The 14,077-nt window shown below is 35.7% G+C and overlaps 1 protein-coding gene across 2 annotated transcripts in view; it reads right to left on the reverse strand.

The window, feature by feature from the left end:
* The window catches only part of LOC124638029 (adipokinetic hormone/corazonin-related peptide receptor variant I-like), a 109,913-nt gene extending 100,076 nt beyond the window's left edge, over window positions 1–9,837 (reverse strand). The window contains exon 1 of one of the 2 annotated variants that reach the window (XM_047174801.1): window positions 9,668–9,837. The gene's annotated coding sequence lies outside the window, so the exon portion shown is untranslated. The remainder of the gene's footprint in view (window positions 1–9,667) is intronic. The other variant, XM_047174802.1, reaches the window with a different exon arrangement.
* Between the last annotated feature and the right edge of the window lie 4,240 nt (window positions 9,838–14,077).

Raw genomic sequence — 14,077 nt, forward strand, 5'->3', positions numbered from 1 at the left:
TGTGAATATTCATTATAAATTTGACGTATGGGCCGTATTTTGTTTCCTCACAAAGCCTTTTTGCATACCAATACGTGTGGCGCGGGTACAAAGAACAGAGTATAAGCGAGAAGCGATTTTTACACGGTTTACACTTAAAAGAAGATTCTCAATCCCGCAATTAATCTAAGTCTTTGAAACCGTAATCCATCCACGTCGGATTTACGTAATTGATTTACTATTTTTCGGCAAAAAAAAATAACTACATGTTATATCTGTGGGGCTGGTCATACTTTTAAAAGTATAAACGAAAACCAAGATTTAGTTTTTTTATCAAAGCAGATACATGTATGTAAAGAGGAGACTACTAAACTATGTGGGAATTCCAGCGCCATCCCGCTCCGGTCTAGATGAAGTGGAGATGGATGGAAGAGTGCCAATTTCAGAGAAACCTATGTCATTAATAGAACAAAGTAATGAAAATATTAGGAAAGCTAACCCCGCTAACATACGGGGAATCAAGATTATATAGACAATTTTCGCCCCTATTTTCTTAACAGATTAAATATTGTATTGTATTCAGAATGTGTGGTTTTGCAACCTGTATCCAGCTAACACGTCTAAGCGGTTACGTCTATTTAAGGAATACTGTGGTTACATAATTTAATTAATTTTAAGCCAACACGCAAGCAGGCTTAAACGTTACCTGCTGAAATACGCCTTATTTGCATACAAAACAAACCTAATTTGAAAATTTAGTGTTGTTTCGTTATTTTAATTTGAAAACAGTTTTATTTATTGTTCTCCTAATTGTTGATATACCTGCCACCTGTTGAAACTTTTATAGGTAAATATTGGATCATGGATTTATGAATGATACACATTTAAAAAGCCGGAACCCAGGTACCAAATTCTAGATTCCACTTAAAGTGAACTATTTAAATGAAAAACACTTCTAATTTTCAAAGTCTTCAGGTTCCAACTAAATGACTACCTACATAGCTAAAGGCAGTTATATTTTTAACCGACTTCCCAAAAAGGAGGAGGTTATCAATTCGGCCGGTATGTTTTTTTTTTTTTTTTTTTCTATGTATGTACATCGATTACTCCGAGGTTTATAGACCGATTTACGTGATTCTTTTTTTGTTCGACTCGGAATAGCTGCCAGTTGGTCCCATAGTCATCAGGTCAGGATCTGATGATGGAAACCCTGAGAAATCGAGGGCAACCTTCGAAAGTTGTAGGCATACATAAGGTAAAAACTTGACACTCAGGTGTACGCCTAAAAGCACTATTCAACTGTGAAGATTTGGAGCTGATCTGATGATGGAAACCAGAGAGGGTCGAGGGAACTCGACAACTGAATATGTAAACTACCTCGTGTTTGGGCTTAAATTATTTGTATTGACAAGACCTTTGCAACAGTGAAGGTTTGGAGCTGACCTGATGATGGAGACCAGAGAAAGTAAGTCGAGGGAACTCGACAACTGAATATGTAAAATACCTCGTATTTGGACTTATATTCTTTGTATTGATGAGAACTTCTCACTTGTATGGATAGTGACAACTATTCGTATCACTGAAAAGCTTTAAATAAAAAACTTTTTTACAAAAAAATTTAACCGACTTCCCAAAACACTAAAAAGCAAAAAAAAATCTATTTTTAGGTGCATCGGCCTAGAAGTCGGTGGCAAAATTAACTTAGTAACATCCATTAGACACCGACTTCTAGGCCGATGCACCTAAAAATAGATTTTTTTTTGCTTTTTAGTGTTTTGGGAAGTCGGTTAAATTTTTTTGTGTCATATTCACAACGAAACCGACATTTAGAAATTAGGCAAACGTGTATAAAATAAAAGCTGTAAATTAAATAGACTCTTTAAGACATTAATATGTATACTATTCGCCAGAAATAAATGCAAAAATAAATATTATTTACCACAGCCGGATTATTCGACACTTAAAATTCTCTTAGATACGAGCCCGCTATCGATGCTCAATAAAAACACAGCCGTATTGTTATCAAACGAAATTGCCACCGCCCACGAGACATATCGATATATTAAAATGTCACCAACCGATACTATACTATACTTAAAAGCTTACTATAAAAACGTTTATAACAACTGACAATCATTGTTTCAAACACTATCTATTACTACGTATACTGTCACACATTAAAAGGATACTAAAATCTTTACTTCTATCTGCGTATAAGTCAAAGAATGTTCATTGAATACTCTGGTAAAAACATACCAGAAAAGCTGTCTCTTGAGTAATGTAAGCGTCAGCCTCAGATACATCACGATAAATAAGCTAGCAAAAATGATTACACCGTGAAAGAAATGACACTCAAGATTCAACATTTATAGTTCGGCCATTCAGAGAATGCGTTCCTGACACGTCGCGATTGAACTGACGACGTAACTTTGCAATGGCGTTGCAGTTACGATAAAAATATTTTTGCTGGTTGTTTACCGTTTTAACAATTGAGGAGCATTAAAACAACATTATTATATCAATAATCAATGAATGTTATTACGTCGTCAGTTCAATCGCGACGTGTCAGGAACGCATTCTCTGAATGGCCGAACTATAAAAGCATTCAAAAAGTTAAAACTCAATAGGAATATTTTAAAACGTATGTTGAATTTCATCAGTATTTCATTATTATTCTATCTCCTAGGATGTCCATTCCACGAATCCAATAAAAAAATGAGCTACGTAATTGACTTTTCTGGGATTTATCTAACATAACACTTTATCTACGATATACGGGTATACCTCTACAATACATTCAATATTATGAGGTACCTACATACTGTAAGGTCATTTCAGTGTTCATCGTGCAAAGACCATCGCAATATGAGTAATGAGTAATAAAACAAAGTCGCTTTCGCTGTATGTCCGTATGTATGCTTAGATCTTTAAAACTACGCAACGGATTTTGATGCGGTTTTTTTACTAGATAGAGTGATTCTTAAGGAAGGTTTGTATGTATAATAAATGCATAATATAGTAGAGAAACACTGATAAATTTAAAGGTTTCTAATGTGATGTCGTAAATAAGCACGTTTTTTTGCGCTTATATTGCAAACGCTGGCTGAACCCTACGAGATAGACCAAAATAATGTACTACAGTATTGTTCACCTTAAAAAGTTCAACAAAAAAGTCCGCGATGGTATATGTCTATCTCTTAGGGATAACCCAGCATAACCATTTTTATTCTTTACTAAAAAATGGTTATTTACGAAGTGATTTTAAACAATACAGCATTAATCCTTATCCAATTCAGTAAATTGTGCATTTATGATAGATCAATATGCTTTTTACAGCATGTAATTTAAGTGAATATTACCGAAGATATTACAAATTTAAAATGCAGGGTCGTAGTTGTTTGCGCGATTTCGATGGCCGCGCTTCGCCCCCCTGGCTGGAGGCCTTAAATTCTAGGCATCCACAGGGAAAAGTCCGGTTAAGCAGTACACGGCCTCCTAGGCTGAACTGCGAGATGCCATACCAAAAAAAAAAAACGCGCTTCGCCTTATAGCACTTTATGATTTGCAGCGATCGCACGCGTTTATCGGAGCTCTCTAGCGAGGAAAATATCAAGAATTAATTAAACTGAATAGAATAAGTATCTTTTGTTGTTGATTATCTTTTAATTTTTATTATTATTATATTAGTAGTATTGTAAGTACATTATATAGGTTAGATAGGATTAGCTTAAAACCATATTTCTTGGTATTTCTTCCATTAACACTTTGATTTGAATTTAGAGTTAAGGCAATTTAGTATTAGGGCGAGCATTTTCAATTATTGAAAATTATAGTTAAGTTCATAGAAGAACTGAAAAGAATAGGTATATTTTGTTGTTGATAATCTTTTGTTTTTAGTCGAACGAATAGTAAGTAAATATTTCTTACTCCAGCACTAACCAATAATTAGTGCGTGTATAAGGACATTCTGTAGCAGGTATATTTTGCATTGCACCCGTGCGAAGCCGGGGCGGGTCGCTAGTGAGTAATAAATAATATCAATGTGAAAGCCTACTGATTTGACACCTCCATCAATCACACATTCTTATAAGAAGCATTGCTCAAGGACATTTATAAAGAATATCGACTTTTCTTTTCGGTTCGAATATAATAGCTTACCTATAAGAGTACCCAAACACTTTTAGTCATAGATCAGTATGAAGATGAATGGTAGTTCGCACATTACAAAGATCAGGTATTTAGCCGGTCTCAGACCGACCGAAAACTCTTTCGGGTCAACTGTCGGATGAGTGTTCAGTCTGCATTTTGAAGTTACTCTAAATTGAATAACACAATCAGTTTATGCGTTCAACATTTGCTACATTTGACAATATCAAATACTGATATTTTTTAACGGTCCTGCTTTGCTACGAATTTTCGTTGTGTGCTACAATTTTCGTAGCGCGCTACGAATTTAATTAGTCCACGAAGTTTGCAATTATTCATTTATTCTGTATCCTGGGCCTAATAAAATAAGCCTCAGATTTTAAACGGGCCTTAACTTCTTCTAGTTAACAAATGAAGCACCGTACTAAAAAATATGAAAAAAAACGGTTGTCTGTAAAGTCGGTTTACTGACGATAGTCGAACGTGACAACGTCATAAGAAATTGATCGTCAGATGTCGAACGCTGCCGAAAGCGGAGGCCGATCGTGCCTCTTTGTCGCTCGTTGCGTGCTCTCGCTTGCACTTCAAGCCTTAAACGGAACGCCTCAGAGCGTGGTAACGCCGCATGAGTCATGTTTTTTCGTGCGTGCAGCCGGCTTCATCGATTTATAAGACGTTGTCACGTCAAAAAAAAATATTTGTTAGGTCGTGAACAATTTAATACAGGATAAAATATATCATTTTTCGTAGCTACTCGATCAGGTTACAGTCAACAAACTTTATGTTTGCCTTCGGATGTACCCGCGTCAAGTCGTGACGTCACGGTTGCCGGTAGGTACCTACATCACAGGAAATTAAACAAGTTTGGTTAGATGGAGAACGGGGTATTTTAGGCAGGTTTTCATATCAAAACCCTATGTTATATAACCTTAAACATTTTTGTGTTGATCAAAGTTTCAAGAGAAAGCGGATGGTTAGGAAATGACGACCCACAACCCTCCTGAAGAAAGGTGCAATTCGGGAAAAAGCAACCTAGCTTAACAGTCAAGAACGGCCTATCGTCATTTCTTACATGCAGTCTCGAGCCGCAAGGGCCTTACGGTGAGTCCACAAGATACCAACTTCACACAATGATGATGAGATACTCATAGAAAACGGTGCATACGGTGCATGTAAAAGTCTGAGCCAATGATAAGTTTGCACTAACATCTTATCATCATATTTTTATTCTTCTTCAGATTTATACACAGACTTTACAATTCCACTTTAGATTTTAACTCACTTTATACTTTAAGTTCATGCAGATATTTGTATAAATTTCAACTCTGTGTCGTGTGCACCTACCATTACGAATCCTGGAATGATTTTGACAGTGCCATCCGTTAACTAAAGTCGGGCGAACCGCGAGCCACGCCTCTATGGTAAAACAGGTAAGGTGTATGTTTATTTTATATGGTAAAGGGCATAACACTCGTATGTCTTAAAGAACAAATGACGTAAGTAAATAACTAGTCGATGATGACACAGGTGACGCATACGCTAAGTGATTGGATTATGTGCTGGATATTACGCATTCGATTCCTTGTGTCGCATGTATGTAAAATTGCAGAGCACGTTAGCTTCCGCCCATAGTTTCACCCGATTCCCGTGGCAACTACTTCACGTATTGTAGCCTATAGCCTTCAAGGATAAACACTCTAACCCAAACTGAAATATTTTTTTACCGGCCCTGTATTTTCTAGGATTACAGCAATCAAGAAAAGAAACAGTTCAGGTAGGTACCAGCTATGTGGTACCATACATAACGCATAGTGGGTGCGTTCTATATGTACATACGTACCTACATATATTATGTAGGTACCAAAACATTGTCACACGTGGAAGCTCCGGTATCAATAGATGTAATATTTTTATACTTATGTTTAATAAGACCATGACACCGTGTGACCCGGATATAATTAGGCTACTGCCGTTATCAATATTTACGCGGTAGTTGTTTCTGCAATCTGAATGTGTGATAACAGACACCCAATGCAGCGTTGGGTGATGGCAATAAGAAACTTTAAATTTTCTTTACCTTTTATTGAAATCGAAGTGAATAAAAAATCTTTATTTATTCTTAAACTCAGTAACTAGCTTACAAGACTTATATCCTTCCTTGATAGTATCATAAAGAATCGATTTTGTTCTTCTTTCAAAGGATAAATATGTTTTTTTTTTATCTAGGTTACTATTGAATAAACCTTTGATACAGAGCCATTAATTTTATTTATTTTTGTCTTGTTATTTCAAGCATTTTCTGAAAACACGTAAATTATGATAATAATTTATGAAATAAAATAAAATTTTACGAAATAAACAAACCACAAATAACATCTCTTGCACATCAAAAATATTGAGAAAAAAATACCTTCACAAAAATATTGTAAACATATCCATTATTTTTTAAATGTCATAAGGCAACATATTCACTGGCGCGTACCTAATATCGGCAACTTCAGTGATGCGAAACGAATGTAAAACATATGAACACGAATTGTTTCTGGGGTTTTTCAACTTAGGCCCAAACTCCACAAAAGCGGAGCCGAGAAGTTTTTAACCAAAATATTTGAATTTCTCCTCTGAGAAGAAACGATTTGTTTGAATCACGAAATGCTAGTGTTTTATAAACTTAGTCGCTCCGTTAATTGTAGTCTGAGTCTTACGTGCGGGTTTCATTGTCAATTATATTCCTAGTACAACACCACTGTCAGTTATTCATGTTAAAACAATTCTATAAAAAAAACTGCTCACATTTACAGAGAGCAGGATCTTTTTGTCGTAGTTTTTAAAGCTTTTTCCAATTTAACAGTAATTAAACAAACAGCTTGTCTTAAGTAACTCACAATGCTAAGAAACCTACATCAAAGAGTCTTAAGTTGCGAAAGAAATTACTTTTCTTTCAGACAGACTTACACAATTACTATTTTAATATTACAATTTCAACTTATCTTTCATTCTGTTCAATTATAAACTAACAAATTAACTTGCAGAAGCTGGGAACACTTATACTAATAAATCAATCGAGATAAGTCTGTTTTGTAATGACCCGACAGTAAAAACATAGAGTGTAATAGTGTATCAATTCGTTATCTCTTTCGGTGGAAGGTCGAGTGAGGGAGATGGATATGTCACACTTGTACTGTTAATTGATAGTGTGAACTATCTAAAGGTAAGTATGTATTTATATCCTTTTGCCGTCTAAAAGCATCCGATATTTTCTTTCAAAGGTAATCTGAGAAGTGGTGTTCGTTCGGGCCGAGTACAATTTAAAAGAAGAAAAAACATTTGAAACCACCATGAAGGATATATATTTTAGTTTTTGGATTATGAGCAACAGTAGGCACTGGTGCAAAATAATACATTAATTTCAACGATATTTTGCAATTGTTTTTTTACAAATACGTACACTCATACTTTTAATAAATAAGCTAAGGTGGCTATTGTGAGCAAATCAATCGTCTAGAAAACTTTTACCTGTTGAAAACAGTTGGCGAAGTTTAATTAAAAATCTATCAAATCCATAACAATATGTTTAAAGTCACTCAAGCTTACAAATTAAAACAATTAATATATTTACAGCATCGATATAAATCATTGACTGGCAGACAGGTGGCCCAAGGTATTTTGCTCGAACTTACAAAACTTTTTCAATTTATACTTTACCAATATATTTATGTGTGAAGCTTAAATGTACAATAATATACAAGTATACAATATTATATGTAGGTACCCGTATATTCGGGAGATCAAAGTGGCTTTATCGAAAAGGTAGGCATAATGAAATTTGGGCGTTATTTAATTTGGCGCACCTAAATATTATGTTGGTAAACAGAGTTTTAAGGATTAAACCCGTTTTATATACTTGGTATACCGTTAAATGTGTTTGTTTTTTTAATAAATTCACATCATCGGCCTAGCCTTTTCCTAACTATGTTGGGGTCGGCTTAGAGTCTAACCGAATGCAGCTGAATACCAGTGTTTTACAAGGAGCGACTGCCTATCTTACCTCCTCAACCCTTGGTAAGAATAGCTCAACTACTATGTAATAAAACGCTTTACTTATATCGTGAGCTTTATTCAAAGATTACAGTAAATAATCTCTTTCAGTAAACATAAACAAATTATTTGTGTTCAAAAATATGGCAGTAATGCTTAATGCGCAATTTCCTTGTTCATGAGTTCACGAGTTCATGATTTCCTCTAATTTTCCCATCGGTAGCAAAAGTAAGACGTAAGAAATTATGAAAGAGATTATTATGACTATATAATGGTCGAAAATAAATTTTAAAGTACCAGTATTAAGATGTTACTTCATTAAAATCGACTTCCCAATTCTGAACATTAGAACAGTAATGACAGTGAGTTTCTACAAAGTCAGGGACGAATCAATGTGGACCAAAATGTAAGTATGTTAGTACTTTATTGAACTACTGTTGCAGGTAATAGTAAAGCAACCAATCTTTTTTATAACCCAGGTAAGTATCTATTCTCTATTTGAATTGGCAAAAAATAATATATATAGGCAACGCTAACAATTTCAGTATTTTTTCATACAGTATCAATTAAACCTACTGCTTATTCCATCATTATTTGAAAATCGAAATTATATTTAATCCGCCGGAGATACCTACTTTTAAAAATAAATCGATAAAAATTGAGTCGAAATACGAACTTGGAAAAATAACGAACTCTTGAAAGGGCTCGAAAACTACCCGACTTCGGTTTCAGTAATTGGACCTCTTCTATCTAGCGCCCTTAGCTTTCGCCAGGGTCAAATTTATATTTTAATAAAATACAGTACTATATTTTTGTGATTATAATACGTGTCTATAAATATTATTCGCTATTTGCGTAATATTACAAAAAAACAAACGAGTTCTGTCGGTAAAAAGTTTGATACGCAGTTAAGACTGCTGTTTAATACTGTATCTACAGTATCTACTTAAGAAATGACGATAATAAATAATTTGTACTTAGATAATTGATAATTAAATGAAGAAATATATAATATTATGTATATAGTACTTAAAGGATTGTCTTTAGAAAGTGGAAATGTTTTTCAATATTTTATTTAACAACTTATTCCATGTCCATTGCGAATTTTGACAGCTAATAGATATATTTGAACGAATAGATTCAAAGCACACATATGTACGTTGCCAAGTTGTATGACAATTGACTTATTATGCTTTGTTTAAATAGAATAGTGTATAAATATCATTCGTCTGGCTATAATTGTATCTCTGTCTAGGTGTTATAGTTTAATTTATAGGTTTAGCTTTCTAAGCAACTCAATCAGACAACTATAGGCGACTACTTAAATATTTACATCGATCAAATAATGCAATTTTTTCACGTTTCTTAACCGTCCCTAAAAAATATTTTTTTACAAATAAGCATTATCCTAAGCTCTTAAAATATGATCTAGTCAAATACTTACAATTTTTCCCAGATAATGCAGTCCAATTAAAAAAACAAAACAAAAAAGGCGACTACTTACAAAAAAGTTTTCACATCCAAACTTTTTCTCACCAACCAGCACTTCACTTCACTTTCAAATTTCGAAACACATCACTCGTTCATTGTTTAGTCGATATTATTATAACAATAATAAATTAGTTAGTCGATATTTTAACTGGTGATGATTTGTGATGACTGCGTGTACGTTTGTTTCGTTCGCGCGCGGTCTTGCTACTGGTGGTGTTGTCGGGCGGGCGGCCCGCCCAGATGTTATCTCAGAAGTACCATTGGACGCAACGAGAGATATAAGCGTCAGCGGGTGGGTTATTGTTTTGGTTATTGTGATAATAAACCCTATTATTTATGTAAATCAACTTGCTTTCGGTGATTTTTAGTTCCGTTTGGGCTCCTTCGAATTAGCCGCAAGATGCCGTTACTTTTGTGATCCATATAAATTAGTAACAATCTTTTTGATATTGCAAAATTGCTTATTGATCGCCCAATCATGACATCGAATTACTGAATATTTTACTGTAACCTGCCAACCAAACAATTTAAAGTTTTATTTGTTTGTTCAGAATTTAGAATCGCGGTCGTAGAATGCTTTGCCGTGTGGAATAACTCAAGTTTGGAAGCGCTCGAGACTGTAGTTCCCCGCTATCGCTTATGCATCAGAGCAGGCATCCCACAGGACACCCCGTAGTCGTCAATTGTTTCACTCGTTAAGCACTTGGTAAACACGTCTGTTTTAATGATGAGAGCTGCAAAGGTATCTGCAGTTTTATATCTAACCCTGCGTGTTTGTTTTCACGCAAAATAAAAACAATTTGATAAGGTGACCTCCACGGTCCCTTGGATTTTGTTGACAATCAATGTGTAGGTAAATATTGCAGATTTTTGGTATCATCTTTACTTCTGAGTTTCTTTTTTTCGTGATGATATCTACCATTTTCATATTTTTTTAGCAGTAAAGAAAGCTCGCTATAATAGATATTAGATTAAAACTTTATTAAAATTGGTCATATGTTCTCGATAGTTCAATACATGAAAATCGAAAGTTCTTAATTTGAATGGCTATATTCTAATCCAACAAACATGTTCAATACCTAAAACAACAACATTCATTAGAAAATCGAGTAAAAGTGGTGCAAGTAAGAGATCTTTCGATAGATATTAGTCATCAATTGCGTCATTCTACATATAATGTGCAGTCGATTAACGACCACGCACGCACACTAACTTATTACCTAAGTATATCTACCCAGGGCTACGGGATTGTTCGAAGGAGTTATCGCGGCCCTCGTACATTAAGGGCTTAAGAAGTTACATGTTTCAGTCAGCCACACCGTCCCGTGGTGGGGTCATATGAACATATCCCATCAAAAAAAAAGATCTACCCATATTTTCTTTTACTCATCAAACTCTACTTAGTTAAGAAAATATGCATGCATCCATCGGTTTAATAGTTCATAACATTTTGTACAGATACCACGCCACGCGATGAGAGATGTGTAGAATTTAATATTCTCCAGCTACTTATAATAAAGAACTATGCCAGGATTATGATGTCATAAAAAATTTAATAAGCCACTCTATGCCACAGCTTTGCAAAGTATTTACCTAGTAATTGCTCTTCTACGAGACGCGGCCAAAATAGGTCAGTATTTATATTATGTGAAAATTCTTGTCTATAGTAAGTATGTCGCTCGAGCTAGCACTAAGTATGCATCTCGGTGTGGTCTCCTAACCCAATTATTTATTTATTTATTTATACTTTATGTACAAAAAAGGTACATTGGCGGACTTAATGCCTCAAGGCATTAAGTCAAGTAATTATGGCAGGTAAGAAAGCATATATATTAATTTTCATCCCACCATCTCGGAAAGAGTAGTTTTACCCTTTGATATCTGAGCGCAAAAGTCGTTTTTATCCTCTAGAGCGGCAAAGTGATTTGAATTTAGAACATCGTGTGCAATACTCCATTTGTGACAATCTTGATAAGACTTTTCAAACAAATACATATTAAATAAATAAAATACTGCTGAAAATAATTATTCAATTAATTAAATATTTTTTATTATTGTTTTTACACAGATTTTTAACGTCGTTTCATTTTTAAAGTGAGTTTTCAAATATGTTAACTTTAATAGGTACATCTTTTTAATTTGTCACTCGTATGTGCGCGCCATTTTGTTTTTTTGCATTTAGTAATTTACTCGATGAGGTGGGATGAAAAGTTACGTGTTGCACTCGAGTGCAAAGATTTTTCACCTTGTGCTCTTTTGATTCTATTCTATTCTATTTTTGAATATGGCAATCCGTGTCGATGTCAATTCGACGATTCTGCCAATGACAAGTGGGATGACAAGCAAGTAGTGCTTTTAATGAAAAAAAAAAAAATATATACACATATATTGATTTAAGACGGAGCTGTGGCCGATCTTGTGTAACTTAATGTGTTAGTAGGACGGCACTGAAACAAACAGAAATACATTTACATATATAAAAATAACAAGAAAATGTTAGTAACACATAACATACATATACCACAACCATACAAACTGAGGCCTAAATATAGGCCACAGTTTATAATTTAATATTGTTTTGATGTATAAACATCAACAGCATCTGGAGCAGTTCTGGACAGGAGTGGGATAAGAGGGAACGGAAATTAGTAGGGAGAGGAATTTTAAGTTTTTGGAGACGACCATATAAATCAAAGGATGAGTTGTTAGGACAGTCAAAAAATATATGGTCCAGGGTACCCTCATCCAGTCCACACTCGCAGAGGGATGAATCCTGCACCCGAATTTTGCGCAGAAAGACCGGTGTACAACAGTGACCTAACCGTATTCTGCACAGGACTGAAATTACCGTTTTAGGGTATTTTTTAAATTTTGAAAACCACGGTTTTGGTTTTACAACCGGTTGAATGGCGAAATAAGAGCTACCCTTCTTTTTGCTGGAGATGTTCCAGCATTCCTGCCACGAGGTCTCAAGACTCAATTTAGGGAGGTTTAGCAGGTCATGCCCTTGAAGGGAGAAGTGTACAAGGTCAGCAGACTCAGATGAACACGCATCTTTGGCCAATGCATCGGCACATTCATTGCCCGCTATACCGCAATGGCTAGGAATCCAGACTAAGTGAACTTCTTTCTCTTGCCTAGTGCAGGAGAAAAGGGACTTTTTAATATCCAGGACAATAGGACAATGGAGTTTAGTTCTGAAGGGATTCTGGGATAGGGCTTGGAGACAGCTAAGGGAGTCAGTAAAGATAACTCCATAGCTAATCTCATGGGACTCTATAAAACGACAAGCTTCCAATAGTGCCACACACTCGCCTGTAAATACAGAAGACTCCTTCGGACATTTGAATTTCAAAATTATTTTAGAGTTCTGATAGTAAACCGCGGCTCCAGTACAGCCACCATTTGATTTGGAAGCATCCGTGAAGAACTTTTGAAACCCAATCCATCGTTCACCCAAAACCGCATTAAAGGCCGAATTTGCCGATGGGGAGTTTTTGGATATGCCAATGTTATAGAATATTTTAGGGGTGAAGCAAAGTACTTCATAGGGGTAATTAAATAGAGGAAGTCTGGGATATGGAGCAATGGGGGATTCTAAATTTTGAAAAAACCGGTATGCTTTTAGGAATAGGGGGATTTCTTTGTGTTCCCAATATTTGGAGCTGTGACAAAGAGTGTCAAGCTCTCTGAGTTTTGGGATGAGGGGGTGGGACGACTTGGGAATAACCCTGGATAGGAAACGGGAAGCAAGGTACTGACGTCTCAGGGCTAGAGGAGGTTCCGCGCATTCGACCTGCAAGGCGTTAATAGGCGACGACTTCATGCAACCTGAGATGATTCGAAGGCATTGAGACTGAATCCTATCTAAACCGGCCAAGGCACCTTTGTTGCTTGGAATCACCAAGTGTGACCCATAGTCCAGGATACTGCGGACTAAAGCATTGTAGACCAGTTTCATAGTGAAGGGATGGGCCCCCCACCAGACACCAGCGAGAGCTTTTAAGATGGAGATTGCTCTTTCGCATCTTTGGATCAAATAGTTAAAGTGGTGAATCCCGGATAATTTTGAATCTAAGAAAACGCCTAAAAATTTTGTTTTATTATTTATGGGAATATCTTGTCCTTGAATGTTAACTGAGACCTGAGGGATCAGTAGTTTTCGGGAAAAAATCACTACCGAGCTTTTTGGGGCGGATAACGTGAGACCATGGTTCAAAAGCCATGTGTGCAGAGAGTCCAGGGAGAGACAGAGAGATGAGGCAGCGTCCGCAATAGATGAATTAACTACATACAACACTAGGTCGTCCGCGTATTGTAGAAGGTGGCAGTCACAATTAAGGCAGGAGCCAATGTCTGCTGTATACAGGTTGTATAGTAGGGGGCTCAGAACTGAGCCTTGGGGAAGGCCCTTCCACGTCTG

The sequence above is a fragment of the Helicoverpa zea genome, chromosome 17, assembly GCF_022581195.2.
Source record: "Helicoverpa zea isolate HzStark_Cry1AcR chromosome 17, ilHelZeax1.1, whole genome shotgun sequence".
NCBI classification, from domain to species: domain Eukaryota; kingdom Metazoa; phylum Arthropoda; class Insecta; order Lepidoptera; family Noctuidae; genus Helicoverpa; species Helicoverpa zea.